A 26677-nucleotide genomic window follows, 5' to 3' on the forward strand; every position below is an offset into this window, starting at 1 on the left:
GGAATTGGCGAGAAAAAGTGAACATACATAGTGCACACATCTCCTCTGCTCATGCTCCAGGACAAGCGAATGAAACACAAGTTCTAAGATAAAATTATTAAGAATTTCAAGACTGTCGACAGCAGAGCATTAAACCAACCATGGAGCCCTTCGGAGTGCAGGGGCCTAGTGCAGTAAAGTGCACAGGCCACATGCCCACGAAGTTGGTCCTGTTTCCTATTTTCTATATCACACAGCTACAAACAAAAGACTAAGCTTTTTGTGATTAGGCCTAAGCCTCATTTCTTTCCTTTCTCCTACCTTCTTTGCCCCACAGAAATCTCTGCTTCTGCAAATATGATCTATTTGCAGTTCTCTGTCACCATTCTCATTGCCTGGAATGCCTGGAAGCCCCTGCTCATCCTAAGTCTCAGTTGTTTGAAGGCTGCCCCTCTGTAGACTGCCCCAGCTCTCCCAGAAAGACTGGATGCTCTTCTATGTTTCCCTGCACTTTGATGCAGCCTGTGGTCATTAGATATTTCATTGCAATTTTTTGTGTGTCTCTTCCCAAGAGTATAAGCTCATTGAGGGCAGGAACTGTTTCTTTTCTTTTTTGAATACAGTGTCCAATAGTATCTAGCAAATGATAGGAGTTCACTCAATAAAATATTTGTAAATGGAAGGAGCAATAAAACAATACCTGGCATACGGTAGGTACTCATTAATTAAATGAGTCTTTTAAAAATATTCACTGAGGCCAGGCATGGTGGTTCACACCTGTAATCCAAGCACTTTGGGAGGCCAAAATGGGAGGATTGCTTGAGGCCAGTAATTCTAGACCAGCCTGGGCAACACAGGGAGACCTGTCTCTACAAAATATTTAAAAATTAGTTGGATGTGGTGGCACATGCCAGTAGTCCCAGCTGCTTGAAAGGCTGAGGTGGGAGGGTCACTTGAGCATGGGAGGTCAAGGCTGCAGTAAGCCATGATTGTGCCACTGTACTCCAGTCTGGGCAATAGAGTGAGACTTGGTCTCAAAAAAAAAAAAAAAAAAAAAAAATCACTGAATGCCCACTATGGAATGAGACCTGTGCCATGTCAGTCCTTCCTTCCTTTAGCAAGCATTTATTGAGTGTCTACTGCATGTCAGGATCTATGCTAAGAGCTGGGAACACATTGGTGAACAAGGTAGGCAGAATACCTTCCTTCCACGACCTTACATTCTAGTTGCCTCTCAGTAAATGTCATTTTACTTCCTCTCCTTCTCACTGTGCCTCCCACGAGTAACCGGATCAAGTCATGCATATTTTAAGACTTTATCTGCTTCCACCTTCTGCTCAGGATTCTCTTTCTTTGCTCCATTCTCAGATACCAAAAGATGGATGCTCGGTCTTGCCAGAGTTATCATTTTTTTTTCTCCAACCACTGCAGAGATCAACATAGAATGAACATGAAATTAGTCCCTTAGCTGCTGCAAGAGCTGCCCCAGCTCCTGGGCCAGGGCTCAAGACTTCTCACTAAATTCTCACAGAGGTCCCCCCCCCTTAGACTTGAGAAAGCCACTACAGGTTGAATACTGTTGTGCTAGTATGTTCTCACACTGCTATAAAGAACTGCCCGAGACTGGGTAATTTATAAAGAAAAGAGGTTTAATTGACTCACAGTTCCACATGGCTGAGGAGGCCTCAGGAAACCTACAATCATGGTGGAAAGCAAAGAGGAAGCAAAGACCTTCCCAACATAGCAGTAGAAGAGAGAAATGCAAGCAGGGGGAAATACCAGACACTTATGAAACTGTCAGATCTTGTGAGAACGCACTCACCGTCATGAGAATAGCATCGGGGAAACCGTCCCCATAATTCGATCACCTCCTTCCCTTGACACGTGGGAAATACAATTCAAGATGAGATTTGGGTGGGGATACAGACCTAAAGTATATCAACTGTTTTCCATCTCTCCCCCTCAGTTAATAGCTTCTCTAACAAATTTGAGGTTTATTTATTTGCAAAACATACGGTATCTGGTCATCAAAACTGCACGTGGCTCATTTGGAGTGCAGTTGGTTACAGTGCTCAACTCCGGGTAACCAGAGAGAACAGATTCGTTGTTTGATGCTTAGATTCTTGATGACATAGGTCTATTTTCCATCCTCCCCCTTTTTTCTCCCCATCCCTCAGTCCACCAACCTTCTCCCTTCATGTAATTTCAAAGTGTTCTCCAGTAGAGAAGAATGTCACGAAGACCTCCTTTATAGAAGTACGCTTACTCATACATAGCTTATTTTTCACTAATGTTCTTCTAGCTAGGATGAAATCTTTCAGGCTTAATCATGTCTAAAAGAAGAAATATTTTGGAAAGTTTCTTCTTTCTAAAGGAAGAAACTTTGAGCAAACACACTTCAGAAACCATTGAGGATTTAGAAAAGCAAGTTGTAGATGTGTTTTAGGTGAAGAAGTTTCATGAGGGTCATAATTACTTTCGGCAAGCCTCTGTTAAGTCCTAGGCACTGTGGAATAGCTTGGACTCCCTGAAGATACCTTTGTTGAATAGTTTGGGTCCCTCCAGGGTACGTTAGAGGCTAGATTGGCCATGTCTACGGCCTCAGCCGCTCACTGCACTTCATTAATTTAAATGACTCCAATGAGCTCTGACATACTGGAAGTGAGAGTGGGTTGTTGGATCCAATGACCACTTGAAATCATTCCCAACCCACAAATAAGTTTTCATGGAATTCTCATTCCTGAATAAAGTTAAATCATGATTTTGACACACTGTGGAGGACTCAGCTCTTAGTCATAGCTCTCTGAGTCACTCTGCTCACCCAGAAGGTCACTGAAGATTCAAATGAGGCAGATAGGATTGTCCGTCTCTGCTGGAAAATTGTTCTATAGCAGCTTTGCCTATCTATTACAACATTTTGGAATGCTTGGGATAGAATAACAAGAACAGCAACAACCATCATAGACTGTGATACCTGCCATACATAGAGGCCTAATGTATGTTAGATGTTGTGTTAGGTGCTTATATAATTGAGGTTGACAACCACACAAGGCATGTATCATTATTCTTATTGTGTGTATTAGGAAACAGAGGTTTATATAGCAGGTTTGAAGGTGGCATTGGGATTTGGGCTCAGATCTAGCTGACTCTGATGCCTGTGCTTTGCCCACCACATTGAACTGCCCTGAAAATGTGAATCTATATCATTGAAGAAAAGTCTTTGATACCCCAATTACCCTGATGTGATTATTACACATTGTATGCCTGAATCAGAACATCACATGTACGTCATGAATACATATACCTATTATGTACCTGTAATCATTAAAAATATTTAATTCTTTTTAGAAAATGGGAGCAACGGAAATATATGGAGAAGGAGTATTCTTGTGGGAAGTTTCCTTTGATGTAGCATTTTTAGGAACACAATGTTTTTTTCCCCACATAATTGAATTGTCAATTTGTTATTTAAAAAATACTTTTGAGGAGGATCAGAAAATCTTGGGAGAAAAGTGCGTTTGTTCTTCTTAGCCTTATTAAACAGAGTAGACAGAATGTAACATTCTATTCTTGGTGTGTTAAGGCCATTTTTATGAGCATGAATTGTGATTCTCTAACATGAATAGTGCTATCCCTGGAGCCACGGTAGGCTGTCTATGAGGGAGAGGGGGTTTCCTCTATATTAACCAACATGAGTCCCTTTTTTTTATTTTTGTTTTGAGGGATGTCAAAGTCATCCCTCAAGACCCTACTTAATCATCTTCCTTGGAGACCCTCTCTGACCCCAAGGTGGAATGCTTCTCATTCAAGCTTCACCCAGCCCTTACATACTTCCATATGGCACGTGGCCCCTTGCACTGTAAGGATCTCTTTATAGGCAGGTGTTTCCACCTGCACCTGACTGCACTGTGCTGGAGGACATCCTTCCCTTGTGTGCCCCGGTCCCTGCTTGGTACAGCCCAAGCACGGAGTGGTCTCTCAATACATATTTCCAGAATGAATGAGTGTTTATACCATAGATGACAAAAAGGGAGTGAATTACTTTTTCATTATGATTGGGGGTTGTCATTGAGGTCAGAGTAGCAAAATGTATAAATCTTTTTTTCCTGAATGCTTTTCATATTAAATATGAATTTTTGGTGTTTCACTCTCCAGTCTTCAAATGTGAAGCTGGCTCTATGGTTTCTGTGTGCCTATGTCATTATGTATGACTTTGGTTCTATGGCTGAGGTCATTTTAGGCTGTGGGCAGACCTCCCCACCTCTGCCTGTGCTGCAAGGCTCCACTTGATCCAAATCCCATATTCTCTCCTCACCCGTCGCCCTTCCTTGACTTCCTCATGAGAGGTGAGTTTCTCTAGCCTCTGACTCTCTATAGAGAGGTCAGCAGACAAGTTTCTAGACCAGTTCTTCTCCCGCGGGTGTACACAGTGGTCATCTTGTTGATAGCAGAATTCCATTCCCTGATGATCTGGCATTTGCCGCATTGTTGCTCACTGAATTTGCAAGTAAAGCTCCCTGGTGGACAGAGGAAGGGTCTTTCCTTAGCCCCTCCCTGCAGCGAGGGTCCAGTAGTGATTAATGCACGCGCTAGGAGGGAAGTCAGCCCTGTATTTGGGCCTGTTTTGATCACTCACAGCTGTTTACTTAGCATCTCTACTGTGAAGATGATACAAGTCCCTACCTCATATAGTTTTTACAAGGATTAAATAAAATCATACATGTGAAGCATACTATCATTTCTGGCATACAATAAGAATACAATAACAAAAGCTACTAATTTTTGCCCAAGATTGGGGGAGGGCAATCGGTGATATTAATAAATTTTATTTTCTAGCTGAAGGATTCCAGTTGCCTCATCTAAACCTTTGAGGGAAGGTTTTTTGTTTGTTTGTTTGTTTGAGGTTGTTACAAAACACTTCGTCTAAGAAGCAGAAAAATCCAATCCAGTATCAAGATTAGGTTCAACTGTTAGTAGCACAGCTCCCTTCCCTACTCCCTGAATAACCATGGCTTAAACACACAGATTTTCTTTCTCACATAAAAGTCCAGAATTGTCAATCTAGGGCTAATGTGGTAGCTTTTCTTCATGAGATCCTCAGGGATCTAGGCTCCCTCTATCCTGAAACTCCAGCATATAGCCTCCATAGGTTACATCATGGCCCAAGAAGGCTGCTCAGCTCCAGCCATTGAATCTACATTAAAGGCAGAAAGTAGAAAGGGGCAAGGAAGAAATAGTAAATGGTATTTGCTAGCTCTTTTATGGAAGATTTCAGAAGCTGCCATATGACACTTTCACTTATATCCCATTGGACTGAACTGAGTCACATGGCCATACTTAGCTGCAAAGGAGGTTGGGAAATTCAGTCTTTATCTTGGCATTGCTCTGTGCCCAGCCAGAAATCAGGAGTTCTATTACAATGGAGGAAAGGGAAAATGAATATTGAAATCAGTCTCTGCCGCACAAGCTCATCCACTTCTCCTTATTATATTCATTACATTCAAGGGATTGAAGTGAGGTCCCTAAAACCTCACTGTATTCTTTTCAGTTGATCATAACAGGACTCAGCATTATGCCTGACACTGATACATATGCAATAAATCTGGGCATTGGGAATGCAAAGATAAATAAGGAACAATTCTTCCCTAAATAAAAGTGGTAAAGGTTTCTGTGCTGTACCAGTGGTAGTTTCAAAGTATTACTGGATATGGAGGAAGGGATGATTGAGTTTCTGGAGGGTCACAGTGGACGGTCTTGGAAGGCCTCACAGAGAACAGCTTTTGTTTGGGACCTTGGTGAATAAAGAGGACTTTCTTAGAAATAAGCAGATACAAGCCAAAAATCAACTGCTGGGTGCATTCCCAGCTATAGGCAAGAAATTCTTGGCTCAAATATGTGAATTCAAGCAAAGAATTAGGAAAAAATGGAGAGGGAAAGTCCTTTGCCTCCTCCCACCTATGTGCAACCAAGGAACCAGAAAGAAAGAATGGAACACAATGGTTATTTTTTAATTTCAATAGTAAGACATGGCTAGGCCATTTATTGCTGTAGTCCAAGTTTTTCCTCTGAAATATTGGATACTTTTCCTGCTGAAGAACAAATCTAGCATAAGGTTAATGAGCAAAGGGCCCCATTTTTAGAAACAGGTTAAACATATTGTACTGTGGAATTCACTGATGTATGCATGATATGAAATTTCTGCTAAAATATCTCTAAAAATCTCATTAGGAGCGTAACCAGAGATCCTGAAAAACAGCTCTAATAATGACAATAAAAGCAATCTCACCTAGTTTATTATTACAAATGGGGAAATGAAACTATGAAGTTATGTAGCCTAGCAAAGTCATGGGGCATTATTACAGAAGGAGCTCAGATTTTCTCGTTCCTATGAATGTTTGGTTCCCTCAGTTACTAAACCTCTTTTGCATATGGACATATAGTTATTTCCTACACTGCATACATATAAGGTTCCAAATTACACTTTGTTTTCTGTTTTGCTCCAATGTACATAAAAGTTCACATGTACAACCTGAGAAAACTTACAGTTGACTGTGCCAAGTCTTGATGTCTTTCTTCATGCCTTTGGATAACAATGTAAACAACTGGGACAGTGCTGTTACAAAACTAAAATTATAAATGTGGAAGCCATCATACGTCAAAACTGGACTCAACATATTCTGAAGGCATTGCTTCCTAAAAGAAAACAAAGTAACTCTAGTTCATCAGAATCCAGGGAAGAAGAGAAAACCTATCCAGCCATCTGTAGTACAGCTGAGTCTATGACACATACCTTCCAGGGGTTGCTTTGGGAGCCTCAGAGAAACGTGGAGTACATCCAAAAGAAAAATACAAGGTCCGTATACAAAATATGCTACACTCAGCAGGAAAAATAAGGGCAAAATAAAATGCTGGGTTTTTTTTTTTAATGCTAATAAACTTGAAGGGCCCATTTTGAAATAATTTCATTATGTGACTGTCAAGAAAATGCCATAAAAGTCTCACAGACATAGATAACTGCCACCTTCACTTTGTAAAATGTCTTGTTGCCCACTGATTTTGTATTCTAGCGGGCTTAATGCTTTTTCTCTATCCTTTTATTGTTAATTCCCTCTGCTTTTACATTTTTGAGGAAAGGGTTTTCATTTCACAAGTCAGGTAGGGTTTTCTCAGTGTTTTGGATTTTCACATCCTAGGAACTTTTGTTTTTGACTGCTAAGAACCCATCAACCTCCTGGCCAGGGTCTTCCTGTACCCGAGCTGTGCCCAGGTTTCCAGTATAAGAAGTTCAGTCTGAGGGGCTGTGTGGCCTTGAGCATGCAGATCCTGGGTTTGACTAGTGCCACTGCCACTCTGTGTGATGTTGGATAACTGACTTACCCACTCTGTGCCTCAGGGGCCTTGCTGTAAATTGAGGATAATGATAGTGCCTACCTCATGAGGTTATTGAGAGGATGCAATGGTTGGCTAGCCCATTGTGAGTGCTAGGGATATATTAGCTATTATCATTATTGCATTCTAATATCCCAGGAAGATATTTATGTTTGTGGCAAATATTCCTTAATATGTTCTTTAATATGATGTGTACTGAAGTGGAGAGTTCAGTTGTCAAAGTTGAAAGATCTTGGTTTGAGACTCAGCATTGCCACATTCTAAATATGTTGCTTTGGGTGAAATATGGAACCCGCCTGGGCTTCAGTTTTCTCAACCGTGAAACGTGCAGGGGATGGGGAACTGGATAATTTCTCATTTATTAATTTAACAAATATTTGTCGGACACTTAACATTCATCTCCAAAATCTATGTGATTGTTGTAAGCATTTTATATGGACTCAATATGATCCCAGGTATTTGCTAGTAGAGTTGTTTGTCAGGGGTTCTCCCGTGTCACATTTTTCTCATGCAGATGAGCAGTGGATTTAATGTTTCTGTGGCTTAGGGATCTCTTTGGGTGTCTGGTGGATGCGGAGCAACCTCTCCACATGCTGATGTACACACAGGCCAGACAGAATTTGGGCACAACCTAGGGGCTGGCTGACAGCTTTGCAGTCTATTTGCGGCTCTCTGGGGCCCTAAGAGCAGTGTACAGATCAAGAGTTGGGCCACTCAGATTCTGCCTAGCTGGGAATCCCAGGAATCAGTAGGAAAAGGAATATGGTGGCAGCTACCCATTTGAAGATCAACTGAATAAGACACTAAACACTAACACAGGCAGAAAGGTCTCTGTCAACCAGTTGACAACTCCTGCTACAGGTGAAACCAGGGAATGAAAACTTTTTTTTGTCTTTTTGCAAGACTAAGTCTTGCTATGTTACCCAGGCTGGAGAGTAGTGGCGTGGTCATAGCTCACTGCAGCCTCGAACTGCTGGGCTCAAGCACTCATCCTACCTCAGCCGCCTGAGTAGCTGGGACTACAGGCACGCACACCACACTTGGCTAATTTCTAAATCTTTTTGTAGAGGCAGGATCTCACTATGTTGCCCAGGCTGGTCTCAAACTCCTGGCCTCAAGTAATCCTCCTGCTGTGGCCTCCCAAAGTGCTGGGATTACAAGTGTGAGCCACTGCACCTGTAAGGAATGAAAACCTTAAAAAATATGGTGTATGTGGATAATCTAACTCCCATGCTCAAACCCTCCCATGTTCCCATTATACATGCTGTAGAATCCAAGGTCCTCTCCATGGCCTGCAGGGATGTACCTGGTCAGGCTCCAGGCCTCCTTATTTCACTCCAACAATGCCACCCTATTGTCTGTTTCCAAACACATGCAGTAGGCTCCCTTTCTTTCTGTTCGGGGCTCTCTCAACCTAAATCTTCTCATGAAGTCTTTCTTGTGACTCAGGTCTCAGCCCACTGAATCTAAAGTACTTCTCAGACACTCTCTATTGTGTATGTTTCTTCTATTCCCGCCACTTGTCACCATCACAGTTCCCACATTTATGTATATGTTTATTGTTGGTTTTCAACTTGAAGGATATACTTCTCATGAGAGTAGGAGGGACTTTGTCCCATTCCTTGCTGTATTCTCAAGGTTGAGCAGAGTACCCAGTACACAGTTGGAGCTTGATCGGAAGTTGTCAGTTAAATGAATGAATAAATACATGGGTGAGTGAGGACAGTCATTGGGAAACTTGCTCTCCTCTCCATCCTATTAGGTTGGTGCAAAAGTAATTGCAAAAGTAATCGTACCAACCTAATAGAATGGAGGGGAGAGCAGGTTTGCTGACAACACCAAATGCTGGCAAGGATGTAGAGCAACAGGAACTCTCATTCATTGCTGGTGGGAATGCAAAATGGTACAGCCACTTTGGAAGACAGTTTGGCTGATTCTTACAAAAATACACGTACTTTTAGCATATGATCCAGTAACTGTGCTCCTTGGTATTGACCCAAATGAATTAAAAACTTATGTCCACACAAAAACCTGTGCATGGATGTTAATAACAGCTTTAATTATAATTAACAAAACTTGGAAGCAACCAAGATGTCTTTCAGTAGGCGAATGGATACATTGCTTTTATGGCAAAAGTCTCAATTACTTTTGCGCCAACCTAATAATATCATGCTATTAACAGAGGAGGCGGCGTGGGGTGAGGAAATTCCATTAAGAAAGTCTCAGATGAGTCTCAGCATCAAAGTGATGTAGCACATTGAGGAACACAGAACCTGGATCAGTCTGGCTAGATTCAGTCCACAGCTCTGTGATGTCTGGTAAGTTCCTAAGAGCACCATATATTAACTGATTGTGCCATTGGAGCTACGGGTAAGTTCTTTAAACTGTCTGCAAAATGGAGGTGATAGTAAAAGTACTTGTTATTGTTTTGAGTACTAAATGCAATCATACATACAAAGCTCTTAGAATAGTGGCTAGCAGGTGGGCATGGTGGCTCAGGCCTGTAATTCCAGCACTTTGGGAGACGGAGGTGGGAGGATCGCTTGAGCCCAGGAGTTGGAGATCAGCCTGGGCAACATGATGAAACCCTGTCTGTACACAAAATACAAAAAATTAGCTGGGTGTGGTGGTGTGCGCTTGTAGTTCCAGTTACTCAGGAGGCTGAGGTGGGAGGATGACTTGAGACTAGGAGATAGAAGCTGCGGTGAGCCATGATTGCACCACTGCACTTCAGCCTGGGGGAGAGAGTGAGACTCTGTCTCAAAAAAAAAAAAAAAATCATTGCTATTAGGTCATTGTTTGTAAAACTTTAAGCCTCTGCATTCAGCCTTGTCACCTCTTCACTCATATGGCTTTTCCAAAGCGAGCATTGCCCAGTAAGACAAGAGCCTGCCTCAGAGGTTCTCAGAATTCTCCCCATGAAACACCCTTGGTACCTATGGTTACCATTTGGCTTTACTCCCTCCCTTTCCCTCTTACTAAAGCTGGCTGGAAAACAATTGAAAGATGAAGTTGAGGCAATCATCTTTTAAACTTAAGAATAAAGTGTAAATCATTAGAAAACTTGATTATTTGTCAAATGACCAAGACAAATGAGATTGAAAACCACTGGCCTTCATGGTGTGCTTAGCAAGAAAGGGACTGAAAATGAAATGGGTAAGAAAGCCCTGAACAGTAACTCCTGTGGTCCCAGGCAGTAGCCAGTGACGTTACCTGGAAGTGTTACGGAACCAGCTCGCAGAGAAGGACTTTTCATGAGTCCCACCAGGAAGTGACACTGTTTCCCAAAAGTAATAGAATTGGATCCCTTCCCCTCCACAGGGGAACTGCCAGAGCTGTGTCCTCAAGCAAACAGAGAGAGATGTTGGATAACCCCCCTCTGGGATAAGTAGTACATCGTTGACACTTTGTAGGGCTAGCCTTCCTCAGCAATGTAAGTGATGTAAAAAATGGTGCCGAAATATGAACAACAAGAAGATATCACTACACACCTATCAGAATGGCCAAAATCCAAAATGCGCACAACACAAAATGGTGGGAAGGATGTAGAACAACAGGAACTCTCATCCATTGCTGGTGGGAATGCAAAATGGTACAGCCATTTTTGAAGACAGTTTGGCTGTTTCTTACAAAACTATGTATACTCTTACCATATGATCCAGCAATTGTGCTCCTTGGTATTGACCCAAATGAATTAAAAACTTATATCCACACAAAAACCTGCACATGGATGTTAATAGCAGCTTTAATAATAATTGACAAAACTTGGAAGCAACTGAGGTGTCTTTCAGTAGGCAAACGGATAAACTAGGGTACATTTAGACAATGAACTATAATTCAGTGCTGGAAAGAAATGAACCATCCAGCCATGAATAGATATGGAGGAAACTTCAAAAAATATTATAAAGTGAAAAAGCCCATCTGAAAAAGGCTACATACTGTATGGTTCCACCTATGTGACATCTAGAAATGGCAGAACTGTGAAGAGAGTGAAAGTACCAGTGGTTGCCAAGGGTTGCGAGGAGGGAGGAATGAAGAGCAGAACCCAGAGAAATTTTAGGGAATCCAAATTGTCCTGTAAGATACTCTAATGGTAGGTACATGTCGTTATACATTTGCCAATACTCACAGAATGTACAACACCAAGAGTGTCAACTATGGACTTTAGGCAATAATGAGATGACGATGTAGGCTCGTCCATTGTAACAAATGTAGCCACTCCCATGTGGGGGTGTTGACAGTGTGGGAGGCTGTGTTGTGGGGGGCAGAGACTATATGGGAGCTCTTTGTAGTATCTATTCAATTTTGCTGTGAAGCGAAAGCTACTCTAAAAAATCAATTCTATTTTAAAAACCCTATAAATTAAAGCTTGAAAAATCCATGGAGCAGAGATCTGGAATAAGTAGCCCCATGCAGGAAGTCCCATCCCAGCATATCAGAGTGGTAGACACAGAACATCAGCAAAACAAATCATTCCAGCCCAAAGATCAGAAGAAAAAGACTTATCTTGACCAATCCTTTCCTTAGGGTTCTTTTCTTAGGGTTGCACTTCCTTTGTGAGGAGGGAATGGGAAAATGATAGTCAGACCCCACCAAGTGGTGGTTTATGATAGAATTGTATTAACTAAATAATAAAATGTATATAGTTCTCCTCTCTATTGTGTTCAATTGCACTCTTCATTTTGTGGTCTTTGTAAAACCCCAAAAGGAAGTCTTTGGAAAGCCATAGTTATGGATCTATATATCTGAACTGGGTTGTGTGACTGTCTCAGTTTGCATTCTTCCCAAACCAGACCCTGAGACAAAAATTTGAGTATAAGTCGTTTATTTGGGAAGTGCAGGGAATACTGGTAGGAAATGGGGACGTGACACAGGAAAGGAAGCTAGTAAAGACTCCATTATTTTTTTTAAATTTTATTATTATTATTATTATTTTTGAGATGGAGTCTTGCTCTGTCGCCCCAGCCTGGAGTGCAATGGTGCAATCTCAGCTCACTGCAACCTCTGCCTTCCACGTTCAAGTGATTCTCCTGCCTTAGCCTCCTGAGTAGCTGGGATTACAGGCGCCTGCCACCATGCCCAGATAATTTTTGTATTTTTTAGTAGAGACGGGGTTTCACCATGTTGGTCAGGCTGGTCTTGAACTCCTGACCTCAGGTGATCCACCCACTTCGGCCTTCCAAAGTGCTGGGATTACAGGCATGAGCCACCGTGCCTAGCCAAGGCTCCATTATTAAACCAACCACTGCTGTGGGCAATTGAAATGTAATTTTACAGGGATGTTCTGAAAAATGGCATAAAAAACATATCTCAGAATAATTCTTCCTGAGTAGCAAGTGGCTAGGAGAGAGAGATTTGGAGGGCTGTTGGAGTGGAGAGAGGCTGTGGTCATTTCCTGGTGCTTCTCTGCACAAGCATGTCAGTTAGAATAGCTTACCATGGTTCCAAAAAGAGCCTCCAGGCCCTAAAGGCCCACAATGGGAGCTGTGTCAGCTGGAGCTTAGTTGGTGAAGGCTGTAAGCAGGACACTGGTAACAGTTGCTACATTAACCACTGCAATCATCTAGGTGTATCTGGTTCCTATCCTAGCCTTACCATTACCAGCTGTAAGATCTTCAGCAAATTTGTAACTTTTCTTAAGACTCGGTATTAAAGCTTAAGAATTAACACCAGCTTATGAGGTGGCTGTGAACATCAACTAAAAAATGTGTGTCAAGTAAACCCTGGCACATAGTTTCAATTTACATATATGTGTGTGAGTCTGTGTGTGTGTTTCTGTGTTTGTGTGTACACACAAGGACACAACACACATAGTTCTTGGAGTAGTGAGACAAGAGACTGCTTTCATTGAATGTAGCTTTAACAAGGCTCACTTAGACCTAAGAGGGCCACATATTACCGACCACACTGGAAAAGACCGATTTTTATGTCAGATCATCACCCCGTTATTGAGCATACACAATATCAACAGGATATAGATTGGCACTCCCAGGGCTTTAAGAAACTTTCGAGAAAGTAATACAAGAGAGAAATTCTAGCTGTTAGATGGCTTCCTGGCTCTCTCTGCTCTTAGGCTATGATTTGGTCCTATAAGCAAGACCCAAGTCAAGCTTTTCCACTAGTGGGAGAGTGACTCTCCTCTCCTAGCAATGGAGATGAGGAAACAGAAGGTGCTGTAGGTTTCCAAGGGAGCTGTTTATCTCAGATGCCTGAAGGACCTTCAAGTTCTCTTCTCAGATGCGGCTGTGGCTCACTCCACTGCTAAAACAATGAAATCTGCCCCTGAACAATAATTGTTTTATGGAAAGAAAAATGTTGTCAAAAGAGAAAATCTTCATTGTATTGCAAAATCTCTAAAAGGACCACATATAAACTGTTGATTGACCAGTGTGCTTATTTTTCAAATGGAAAAATAATACCTTTTTTTTTTTTTTTAAAAAAGTGACCTTTCGGCCGGGCGCGGTGGCTCAAGCCTGTAATCCCAGCACTTTGGGAGGCCGAGACGGGTGGATCACGAGGTCAGGAGATCAAGACCATCCTGGCGAACACGGTGAAACCCCGTCTCTACTAAAAAATACAAAAAAAAACTAGCCGGGCGAGATGGCGGGCGCCTGTAGTCCCAGCTACTTGGGAGGCTGAGGCAGGAGAATGGCGTGAACCCGGGAGGCGGAGCTTGCAGTGAGCTGAGATCCGGCCACTGCACTCGAGCCTGGGCGGCAGAGCGAGACTCCGTCTCAAAAAAAAAAAAAAAAAAAAAAAAAAGTGACCTTTCATACAAAAGATATTGAAATTTTACAGGTTTTTCTTTTTTTCTGCTGAGATATTATTGAGATACTGAGAAAAACCTTGTATTAAAAACACTTTTTGGCATGAAGAAAGGATGGATAATAGCTGCATTTGGTTGGCTCTAGAATGTTAGGATTCAGAATTTGATTTGGATTTTAAAGTCAATCAATCTTTCCGTCAACATTACCAAAGGTCCAATTGGCAAGAGTATAAACTAAGAGAAGGCAAAATATTTAACCAAAGTTGATGGTTATTGAGTTTTCAAAAGAACGTCACTTTCTAACAGTTGTTCTTGAGAAAGGTTTTGCAATATCATCTGGGTATTTTTAAGTAAAGGACCAAGGTTTGGTTTCTGGTTTGAAGTAAGGGCAGTTTGAGCCAGAACCAAGAAATGTACTGGTTTACTTTTTACAGTCTCTTCTTATCCTACACTCCTATGGCCTGATTGCAGCGAGGGATATCTTGAAAAGCTACCAGTTCAGTGGGTCTCCTCTGGGCATTCATTAGTATACCTACTTTGTTCGTAGAACGATTTCTTTCAAGCCTGGAACCAGAGTTGATTTTTGTACATGCAATTTCTCCTAACACATTTCAATGTTTTGTTTCTCATGATACATTTTAATCTTTCATAATTTTAGCCTTTTGACTTAGTCACCCCAATTCTTCAAACTATTTCTACGTATGATACCTGAGGTCTTATGCCCTATTCTGTTCAGAGGAATGACCAGACAACCCAAACGTTACAGCTTTCCACTTACAGACTCACTTAAGACCTGCTCAAGTGGGACTGAGATTTTCTAATTGCTTCTCTATTTGCCAGAAGTTTGGTTTTTAATCCCTGTCTGCTGGGTTTCAAAGTTCATGCATTTTCTTTATATCACACACCTCTCTTTTCGGGTGCAAAACTGAAAGACAACAGCCTTTGTATTTTTGATGAGTGTATGACTAATGCTATTGCATCTGGATCAGAAAATAGGAAATTCATAACAAATGGCCAGTAGTAATCACCTCTAAAGTACTTGAAATTGGTTGGGAGAAATGTTCAGAAGCTTTCCCAAAATTTTCATTTACCTCTTCTAGTGATTTTGATTTTCCCAACATAGATATTTAAGACTTTTTAAATGTTCCTTATTCATTGTATTTGCTTTCGTATTTACTTTCATTATCATCATTGAAACATCTTGTTCCTGCTCTTTTTTCTGCAAATAGGTGAATTTGAACAACATCAAGGCATAAATAGGCCTCTGTGGGCTGATCTGGGAGCCCTACCACTTAAAAATTGTTTCTAAGAGAAAACATGTTCCAATTCTAAGTAAACAAACAAATTAAAATATAATCCTTTTCTACATTGGACATGGCTGATTTGTGCCAGATTAAGAGTATAAATTAGAAGCAAGACTGGCCAAATTCAAATTCCAGCTCTGTTTCCAACTAGCTGTGTCATCCTGAGCAAGTTTCTTAACCATGCTGAATCTCTATTTTCCTTTCTTCTTACCTGGAGGATATAGTGCCTACTGCAGAAGGTTTCAGAGAGGTATGAATGATGTAACGTACATAAAGCACAGAGTAAAACTTAATAAATATTAGCTATTTTGATCCTGTTTTTAAGGTCCCATTCAGGCCCCTGACTTTAGCAGGAAGGTGAGAAGGAGGAAGGCCAGGGTCTAGGCTTTGCTTCTGGGGCCACAAGTCCTTTCTAGCATGCAAGCCAATAGTTTATTACAGAAAGACTTGCTGTCACAAGGATTCCCTGTATGACCCTGAAAAGTTTCACCATCTTCTGTGCCTGTTTTTTCTTATTTAGGATGGACGTCAGCAATAATAAAACCTTCCTCTCCTTAACTCACAGACCTACTGAGAAAATAAAGGAGAGACTCCCTGCTCGAGGTCTTTGAACTAATCGATTCCACATAAGGTGTCATGAATCCCAGACTTGTGAAAGTTCACATCTGTAGTCATCCTTTTTCAGTGAGTGAAGTGGGAAGGGGGAGACCAAATTCCAGGGAGTACTGGAACCCCTGGCTATGGATCTGTGCTTGGGATATCTGGGCTCCGCACATTCCGATACTTATAAGCTTCAGTTGTATTAAAGAACTTTGGAGACAGATTGACTTGAGGTCTGGCCCCAGCTTTGCCACTTATCAGCTATGTGACTCTGAGCAAGCCACTTAATCTCTCAGAGATAGTATCAGTATCGCCCTCAGAGGGCTGTCAGGATAAAATGAGGGGGTGCACACAGCTTATTTAGCACGGTGCCCAACACAGGCTCCGTGCTCAAAGTGTTAGATTTGATGATGATGATGATGATGATGATGGTAATAATGATACTTTTTGTTTTTTTACTGCTTAAAAGTGTCCACCCTTAAATATCACAGCTGTTTATTATTCTTCTCTTAGTTGCTCTGCTGCTGCAGTGGTTGAAACACAGGCTCAGGCTCTCCAAAGATATTCCCTTCTCTAGTTTCTGATAGAGTCATTTTGAAACTATTGCCCTAATTAAATCGCAATATTGGTTCAATATCTATTGTCTGTTTTATAAGCCACATAATTGTTAAGAGAGGATGCTAAACATATCTTTCTACATTTTCTTCTTTCTTTCAAAGTAATGAGTTTTCTGATTGTTTTAAGGAATTAGTCATGTTGGTAGGGCGTGCAGATTGTCATTTTGATGGATCCTCACAGTATATGACAAGATTTGACAAACAGTTTTCACAAATCATTAGGCTTGTCAAAATTCTATTCTGTGCTTTGTCAAGAGCCACCATCCTATACTATACATCTGAGAGTTTGTCAGATAACAAACAGAGTTGCCACAGCTGGAGTTGGTTTGTGCTTCTCAGGTCCTCTGCACCAACTTCAACCTGAAAAACCACAATTTAGTATCTTAGAATTCTAGGTAAGATTTCATTCTGAAAAGGGGTTCACGGCTAAAATGCTTGTGCTTTTCTACATGCATGTCTTTCTGTAGTCTTAGACAGGAAGTCTATTTCTAGACTGGGAAAAACATTTTAATTAGCCATTCGTAGTGGGTCAGAGGAGTAAAAGAGGAACAATGAGAAGTCTAATAAAAAAAGGGAGGTAAGTATAGACAAATAGACACAGCACATTGCAGTAGAAAAATATATATATATATATTTTTCCTGACAGGGTCTCAATCTGTTGCCTGGGGGGAGTGCAGTTGTTATCGGTGGAGGGTCTTGACTACGAGTTGTCCAGGTTCTTGGTGTTTGGAATGAAGAACTGGACAAAACACACAAACAAAGCACAATGAAAGAATGAAGCAACGGAAGCACAGATTTACTGAAACAAAAGTACATTCCATGGAGTGGGAGCCTGCTCCAGCAAGCGGCTGAAGAGGCTGGTCACAGAATTTTCTGGGGTTTAAATATTCTCTACAGGTTTCCCATTGGTTACTTGGTTACACCCTATGTGAATGAAAGAGTGGCCCATGACCAAACTGATTGGTCACGGGAGGTGACCAATCAGAGGCTGAGGTGAAATTACAAAGTTACACATGAAGAATTGGGTAGTCTGATTGGTTGTGGGAAGGGACCAATTGGAGGTACTTTTCATTTTTCATCTACCATGCAGTGCAAAGACAGTAGCCTCTGATCCTTTTGTTACTTGGGTGTGGAGAGGTGGGGCTTTTCTTTTGATTCAGTTCTAGTAAGTCAGCAGTGTGATCTCAGCTCACTGCAGCCTCGACTTCCTGGGCTCAAGTGATCCTCCTGCCTCAGCCTCCCAAGCAGCTGGTACTACAAGTGCATACCACCACGCCCTGATAATTTTTGTATTTTTTGTAAAGACAGGGTCTTGCTATGTTGCCCAGGCTGGTCTCGAACTCCTGGACTCAAGTGATCCACCTGCCTCAGCTTTCCAAAGTGTCGGAACTACACGCGTGAGCCACTGCGCTGGGCCAGAAAATACATTAAATTTTTTTTTGTTTGTTTGCTGTGAGTTTGACATATACATGAGACCTGACTTCAGCTACCTGCACCTTAAGAATAGAAACTGGATTTTAACCTCAGTTTTGTACATTATGAGGAACTGGTCTGGTAGAGTTCCAGACTGGAACTGGAGCTGGTTGGAACCAGAAGCTGAAAAACTGGTATGTTACTGGTCTTCTTTCCACCTCTAGTCCCTGCTTTCCTTTGTTAGCTTCATGTTCAGACAGGATTTCATGGTCCCTAGCTAGTGATCCTGGGAGGTGAGATGGGTAGGAGAATAGGGATACAAAAGGACTTTTCTTTCCCAACGTTACTAGGAAGAATCCTAGGCCTGGCTCTCATTGGCCAAAATTGAACCATGTGCTCACCTCTCAGGCAGTCACTGTGGTTAGGGGAATAAAGTGCTCTCAGTGGCCATTTCTGGGTCATGTGTTTTCTCCTGGAGCTTGGGTGGGTGATGAATTCTATTTAATGTAGACCCCAGAGCAAGAGAGGGGTGTTATCCCAAAGCAAATCAGAGTGCTATTCCCAAGAGACAAAACGGTTGGTATAAAGTACACTCCTGAGGCTATCCCCTTTCATACCTGCTCCTGTTCACCCTCAAAATTCCCAAAAGAGAATTTTGTGCAGAAGCTGTTAAAGACACTAGCTTTGTGTTTAAATTCTGTTACTTGTACTTATTAGCTTGGTGTGTCTCTGGATGAATGATTTAGCCTTTTTCTGCTTTCATCATCTCATTTCTAAAATGAAGATAATAATAGTGTTCACTTCATTGGTTGCTGAAAAGATGAATTGAGATTAGGCTAAAGCAACACTTGAATGGTTAGACCAATTAAGGATACAATCAATGTTTTCTGTTGCACAGAAGCTCTCTTAACTACCTTCTACCTAACCCATCCATCTAATTCAACCCCATTCTCCATTCCCTCTTAAAATATACAGCCACTTTTGACATGCCCATGGCATGCTAAGTATCTGGACATGTCAGTTCCTGCCCTTTGAATTGCAATTGGCCCAAAACCTGTTTATTTGTGCTGTGCTTGTTGTTATAATCACATAATACTAAACCAATGACCTGTAACTGCAAAAGTGCTTTTTGTGAAACTTCTTTCGAATGCTTTGTGAATGTTTTCAAAAGACTTCATAAAAGTGAATTGCTAAAAAGAATTGCTACAAAATTAGATATTGGCAAAACTTTATAAATGATTGAGGAAAATTATAAAGCTCTAGGGAGAGTCTTCACACAAAATAATTTATTAGTGTGGTTTGTTCAAGAAACGTAACACAGAATTCTAATCACAGACTTATACTCAAATAAAAGGCTTTGTCTGTAGAATATCAATTGACTGATGGCTGTACATACAGTTATGTGTTTTAAATCTAAATGTGCCTAAAATTATTTATGAGATTTTCTTACGATTCCATGCTCTAGCTATTTTTTCAATTAACTAAACGATAACCAGTTCTAATTGTTTTAAACAGATAGAAAATGGAATTCGCTGTATTATTATTATTACTTTCACTCATTGCCATCATTTTTTAACCTCCCACTCATTCTTCAACCATTTACAGTCTTGCTTCTATAACCACCACTCTCTTAAAATTCTTGTATAAGAAATTGCCAAACTCAATTCCCTACCTGCTTTTTAAAAAATGAGGTTTCTCAGAATTCTGCTTCCCCTGAAAGTTCAAACTCCAGGGGACCACTTCCAAATACCCCATAAAGGTGAAGAACTAGAAGATCTAACTGGTCTTTTAGGGATTCAATTTTCAGCTACTACTAGCACCACCACTGAAAATCCATGTGGTACCGTCACTGGGTTCTTTTCCACTGCCGTAGTGATGCCCTTGCCAGCCAAGGTAAGTGCACAGGCCTCTTGTTTGGTCTCCAACATTCCAAGTCCTGGGCTTGCACTCAGATACTCTGTCATGGTCCCTGCAGCATGTCCACCATGCTACCAGGCTTAGGAGTAGAGGGACAGCTTTGGCCACATGCCAGGACCAGCCCTCTGGATGCTAGTGCGGAGCCTGGCTCACCTCTTCCCTCATGGAGACTTCCTTTTGGGGCTCTTAATGCCTTTCTCTCTCAGTAGAATTCTATTAGGACAATATCAGTGTCCCAAAGAGATTTGCAAGGAAAAATTGTTTAAGACTTTAAAATGAACCGAAAGATGACTGACTGTCTTTATCTTTATCTAGCATACCTTTCTGGATTATCTGATTCTATGGGACCTCTGCGACTTTCATTACCTTTGAACAATTTTATAATTCTGATTTGTAGACAACTGATAGGAATGTAAATGTAAAATCTGTGTAAGGACAATTGATTCCCCTTCTTTACAAAAGAAGCCAGTTTTGCATCTATTTGTAAATTCATTTTAGCATTCATGGTTGACCTATATAAGTGTGGTACTTTGAATTTGCCTTTGAACTGATCGCAACATCTTACTGGTTCCCTCATTAATTAGTTAAATAAAATTTTGAGAAATGTGCGTCTTACATTTGTATGAGGGTCATGATATATTTAAATATATGTGATATATTTAAAGCATTATTCTTTAACGGCTTTGCATACTCCTGATCCTCCAAAGGGCAGCCTTTGTCAGAACAGAGTTCTGTTACACCCTCCCCCAGAACAATAGCTGCCATCTTTCCTTTTATTTACACCACTAAGAGGACCCACCTACGTAAGTCTTTCTAGAATAGAGAATATTTGCAACAAGATGATTTACTGTTTCCAAATAGAGAAGCAGCTGGCAATCCTTAAATGGCAACTTCCCTCCCTCAAGTTCCTTCTACCCAGGCACCTCCCTCCCAAACTCATTTCCACATCCTGCATGAACCTGTTCATTTGTATCCTGATGTCACCCTAATCTGTCTAGTCTCCAGCTCTTTCAGGGCGAGGACATGTCTTACTCATCATTATAGTCTCCACAGTGCCCAGTACTGTCCCTCGTGTATAGTAGGTGCTCAGAAAAGATTTGCTGAATTTATTCCATGTTGTAGGGCAAAGGAAAATAGAATGGAAGCCTGTTAGAGCAAGGGTCTTAAAATACAGTATCAGGCTGCTGGAATTTTAGAATAAAAAAGAACCCTTAACAATCTTCTAGTGGATATGATGAGAGGGAAAAGGGGGCCTGGTAGCAGTTCATAAATAGTTGCTCCAGATGCCCCCTCATAACACCACATAGTCACTGCCTCTCTTCCTACTCCTAGGGACCAACATGTCCCTCCAGCCCTATGTGACTTTCACTGTACTTGGATCAGGAGTGAGTGTTTATAAAAACAAGACTAAAACTTTGTATTATATCAAATCTGGGACATGCTGAGCTAACAAGGGCCAAGTGATTATGAGACAAATAACAACACTGTACTTACTGTGCAGAAAATTCTAGATAAAGGAAAAGGTATTCTGTAACACCTTGATATTCCTTTTTAGCCAGCACTCAGTGATCCCAGAGGAGATTAAACATACCACCAAGGGCTGGGTGCAGTGGTTCACACCTGTAATCACAGCACTTTGGGAGGCTGAGGCAGGAGGATTGCTTGAGGTCAGGAGTCTGAGACCAGCCTGGACAACATAATGAGACCTCATCTCTACAAAACAAAAAATAAAAACAAAAACAAAAAACCCTGGGTATGGTGGCATGCACCTGTGATCCTAGCTATTCAGGAGTCTGAGGCAGGAGGACCACTCGAGCCCAGGAGTTCAAGGCTGCAGTGGGCCATGATCATGCCATTGCACTCCAGCTTGGGAGACAGAGCTAGACTCTGTCTCTAAAGAAGAAAAAAAAATACTACCAAGATTATTCTGTTTTTCATGAAGCCAACTCATAATGTCATTAGTTTAATATAGGCTAATTTTGGATTTTCCTATTTATTTATTTATTTATTTTTTAGTAGAGGCAGGGTTTCACCATGTTAGCCAGGATGGTCTCGATCTCCTGACCTTGTGATCTGTCCACCTCAGCCTCCCAAAGTGCCGGGATTACAGGCGTGAGCCACCACGCCCGGCCTGGATTTTCCAATTTAACACCAATGGGAAATTCAATGTTCATGTTTTGTAAACATGTTTCAACATCAGAAGAGGAAGAGAAATGAACTCCCAAGATAATAATTATGTCTAACTGAGCATTTCGATGTTCTTCAGCCAAGACCAACAGGAAACACCTGTGCTTGAATAAGCTGGGTTCCCTGCTCACTTCATTGAGGGAGAACTCATACCTTAGAAAACCATGGAACTTCTCAGTGTGAGGTTGTCAGAAGGGACTTATTACAGGATTGGGGCATGCTTGCGTAATTTAGGGGTGAGTCTAATGAAGCAGGGGCCCACTCTAGAATGGGTATTGTTACAAAGTGGGGGGCAGTCCTTCAACTGGGCATCTCAAAAAATATTCTCTCTAGGTAGGACAGACTGGAGCAGGGAAAAAACTATAATTGGCAAAGAAGTAGCAGTCACTCATTTCGGCCTGGAGAGGGGAATGTTTAATATTTTATGGGTGACCATGTTTTGTCTCACTTTATCATGATCTCAGAGTGGCCTTGGCTGACACTGAGATCCTGTAATATTGTTTCTATCCAGTAGGAGAACACGGCCTGGCTGTGAGCATCTGCCCAGTGCCAGGATGTTCAAGGCTGCTTTCTCAGCACTGACTGCGCATTCACCAAGTGCTTCACACACATTATTTCATTTAATTCTGAAAACTCTGTTAGGCAGATATTGAGTCCCATTTTACAAGTGATAAAATAGAGTCCTGAAGAACTTAATGTTAGCAGTGAGTAAACAGCAGGCTGTCAGGACTAACAGTACTGACCCCAAAGTCCATATACTATTAAACTACCACCTGTTTGAGCCTGAGCTGCCTTAGAGATAAGGAAAGGGCAGAGGGCATGCATGTGTGGGAAAGCAAGCTGGACTACAGGGCCTTGGCACTTGGCTTGTTCCCCTGCTTGTACTGTCTCTGGGACTTCAACATTCCTTAGATCAGTCACCTAACACTGCTGCCCTCCCAGGTTCTTGACCCCGGCTCTCTGCTCCAGTAACATTCCCCTCCTATCCATGTGGCTGCCTCCACTTGCCTAATCACATTTTGCCATTTCTCCAAATGGGCCACATCTGGAAGTCAAAATTGTGAACTTCTTCTTGTATCAGAGCATCATATCATGCGCCTAGTATGTACCCACAAAAATTAAAAAATAAAAAAAAAATTAAAGGCGTCTTATTAGTCTACCTTTTTCATGATCTTATGTCCATTAAAATCATTCTTCCCCTTTCTTTCTCCTTCTTGACTCCTCCTTATCTTCTAAGCCTGTCACCCCTTCTGGCTTCATTTTATCTTCTTCCTTTTCCACCTTGGCTCATATGGTGCATCAATGAATTCACTAAATCTACCTAAATCCCCTCACCTCCTTGACTTTCTGGTAGTTCTCAACCCTGCCTTAATCATGATTTTGATTTAGAATGCTTACCCTGTGTCAGACACCGTTCCCGGCTCTTTTTGAAGATTAATCCGTTTAATCATCACAACCTATTTAGCCCACATCCTATGGGCTAAATTCAGTTATGTACTGCATAACATTGTTTTCGTCAACAACTAACTGCAAGTATGACAGTGGTCTCATAATATTATGATATCGTATTTTTACTATACCTTTTCTATGTTTAGATATGTTTAGATACACAAATATTAGGTTGGTGCAAAAGTAATTGCGGTTTTGGCCATCACTTTCGATGGCAAAAACCGCAATTACTTTCGCACCAACCTAATACTTACCATTGTGTTACAATTGCCTACAGTATTCAGTACAGTCACATGCTGTACAGATTTGTAGTCTAGGAGCAACAGGCTCTACCATACAGCCTAGGTGTGTAGGAGACTATACTATCTAGGTTTGTGTAAGTGAACTCTATTATGTTCACACAATGATAAAACTACCCAGTGGTGCATTTATTAGAATGAATATCCATCGTTAGGTGATGCATGACTGTACCGTTACACTCTCATTTTACAAATAAGGAAACCGGGGCACAGTTGTTAAATAACTTACCTAATGTTAAACAGCCACTAGGGGGCAGAGTCAGAATTTGAACCCATGCTATCCAGCGCCAGAGTTCATGTGGGTAATCAACACACTGTGCTGCCTTATCCATTGTACTCTGCTGACAGCCGTCTCTTCTTCACTGCTGCTTCTGGTGATTAAATGGCTATATAAACCTGCATGGTCAGGGCGTGCAGGAAGTCTCACTTCACTCACAAAGCTAAGTTCATCAACTCCTATCCCTTCTACACCAAACTTCTCTGCATGCTCAGCTGGTCTCTTCCTTACTCTTAATCCTTGGAGTATGTAGTATGTAGTATGGCGAGATGCATAGAAAAATCAAATAACTAAATTACAGTAACCCTTATCCATAATTAAGTTATTAGATTTTTCTGTGCATATCCCCATACTACGAGCCAACCACCACTAAAAATCCATGGGTTGGAAATAGGTAGAGCAATCCAAGGGTGTGCTCTACCTAAGATTTCCAAACCATGGCCTCAGCTCCTAAGTCAGTGCTCACCAGGCCTGATAACACATAAAATGCTCCCATTTGCACAGCAAGTAGAGAACAGAATTTCTGTTGTTTCCCCAAATGAACATTTGTTAAGCCTGAGTGACTCCCTCGACACCACTGGAACTATCCAACTCTAGCCTTCCACCCTCACCCACCCTGCGTGTTTGGTCTGACTGGCAGAGGTAAGTCATGACTCGTGTGGCTGAACTCACACTAGCCTTTTCTCTCTGGGGGATGAACTATGTTCTTTTCTATGTCCAGTGACTAGAAATTTCCTTCATCCCTGGGGAAGTTTCTCCTGGAAACAAAGTAATGCCACCCACTTTGTAATGCATCTCGTTGCTGCCTAAGGTCTACTGTGGCCACATCCCACCTATGGGGACTGACCATTCTGATCAGTGGGTCAACCTTTTGTGTGTCACAGACACACTTAAGAATCTGATGAAGGTTAAGAAGACCCTCTTTACTGATATATGTATCATTTAAGCAAATATCCTGGAATTTTGCAAACAAATTTAAGGACTTAACAGATTTTCCTGAACTTTTTTGCAAAACTACTCATTTTTGTAACCAGTATAGAGTGTGGCACTTAGTAAATGTTTGTTGAATTGAACTGCATGAACTAAATCTCAATTCAGCAATCCTAAATGCAGAAACAATTACACACACACATACACGCATGCACACTAGTTATTTGTCTTGCTCCAGAAAAGGACTTAAAATGGTTAATATTTAGACATTTGCTTCTTCAAAACATCTTCGTAAGTATTGAGACTCAGTAGAGACAAATTCCTTTTCCACTTGATTTAACAAAGACTCATAATTTTTTTTAAAGAAATAGTATCAGAATACAAAATGAAAAAAGCAAATCGCCCAAAACCAGTTAAAAGACATAAAACTGAATTCTTTGTAGGTTGAATATTTCTTATCAGAGTGGTTCTTAGTCCCCTCCCTCCTGCCAAATTCAACAAAGCCATTGTTAACAGTGACTCAGACCACATTGATTCCAACGAGGGTAGGCCGTGAACCACACATATACTTGGGGATCACGGCAAACTTTCTGGGGAGAGGCCATAGTTTAAAAGAAGGCCTCCAGGGGATTCTGATATCTCTGCCTTTTGGTATCCCTAGTCTCGTTAGTGTCCTAAGATAACAAGTGCTACTCAATCATTAACTCAGTTTGGCTTATTGAGCACAGAACCTTCTGTTCCTCTATTGATCTGGTTAGGAGAGCAGGCTTTAAACCATCTGAATTTGAATTTTGGCTCTATCACTTGACCTCTCTGTGCCTCAGCTCCACTGATATCACCTGCCAAAAGCCATTTCTTCCCTCTTTGGTGCTAACAGAACATAGATCTGTTCAGATATTAGTGTGATGTCCCTTGACCTTTGGTATTCCTATACCCTATCCCAGTCCCAGAATATGAATCATGATTGGTTAAAAATACTCATAGAAATCTTACTGCTTTTGGTCAGGGATTAGTCTAAAGGTGGGCTTGCAACCCAGCTATGACCAGAGAGATGGAAAGGCAAGTCAGCTGAGTTAAGTTGGAAACATAATCTATACCAAATATAAGGCAGATCCTTAGGAGGAGAAAATCCTTCCTTGTTCTTCTGCCTAGATGCAGACATGATCCTGGAGGGGCAGCAACCACTTTGTGGCTTTGAAAGGGAAGTCAACATGCTAAGAAGGCAGGGAGGGAAAACAGAAGGAGCCTGGTAGTTGTTTGTTGTTGCTGTTCGTTTTAGAGTCCAGTAGTTTAATTGTATAGTGCAGGTTCTGCATCAGCTCTGGACTTTGGACTCCTTATTCAGTGAGAAAAATAAACAATTCATTTGTCAAGCCCCAGTAAATTTTGTTATTTACAGCCTGAATGCATTCTTATCTGATATACTCAGTTTATAATTTATAAAGTGAGGATAAAAACAGTACCAACTAGAAAGGAAGTAAAATTACCCCATTCACAGAGGACATAATCCTATATCTAGAAAACCCTAAAGATTTCATTTAAGAAATCCA

The 26677-nt window shown here is 41.3% G+C and overlaps 1 long non-coding RNA gene across 2 annotated transcripts in view; it reads right to left on the reverse strand.

Annotated features, from left to right (window-relative positions):
• Positions 1 to 6216: 6216 nt before the first annotated feature.
• The window catches only part of LOC103876030, a 60993-nt gene continuing 40532 nt past the window's right edge, over positions 6217 to 26677 (reverse strand). Inside the window, exon 3 of one of the 2 annotated variants that reach the window (XR_635083.4) lies at positions 6217 to 6672. This is a non-coding gene — a long non-coding RNA (uncharacterized LOC103876030). Of the gene's footprint in view, positions 6673 to 9674; positions 9757 to 26677 lie in introns of those variants that run through there. The other variant, XR_001892952.3, reaches the window with a different exon arrangement.

Source organism: Papio anubis, chromosome 9, assembly GCF_008728515.1.
Source record: "Papio anubis isolate 15944 chromosome 9, Panubis1.0, whole genome shotgun sequence".
Classification (NCBI taxonomy): Eukaryota; Metazoa; Chordata; class Mammalia; order Primates; family Cercopithecidae; genus Papio; species Papio anubis.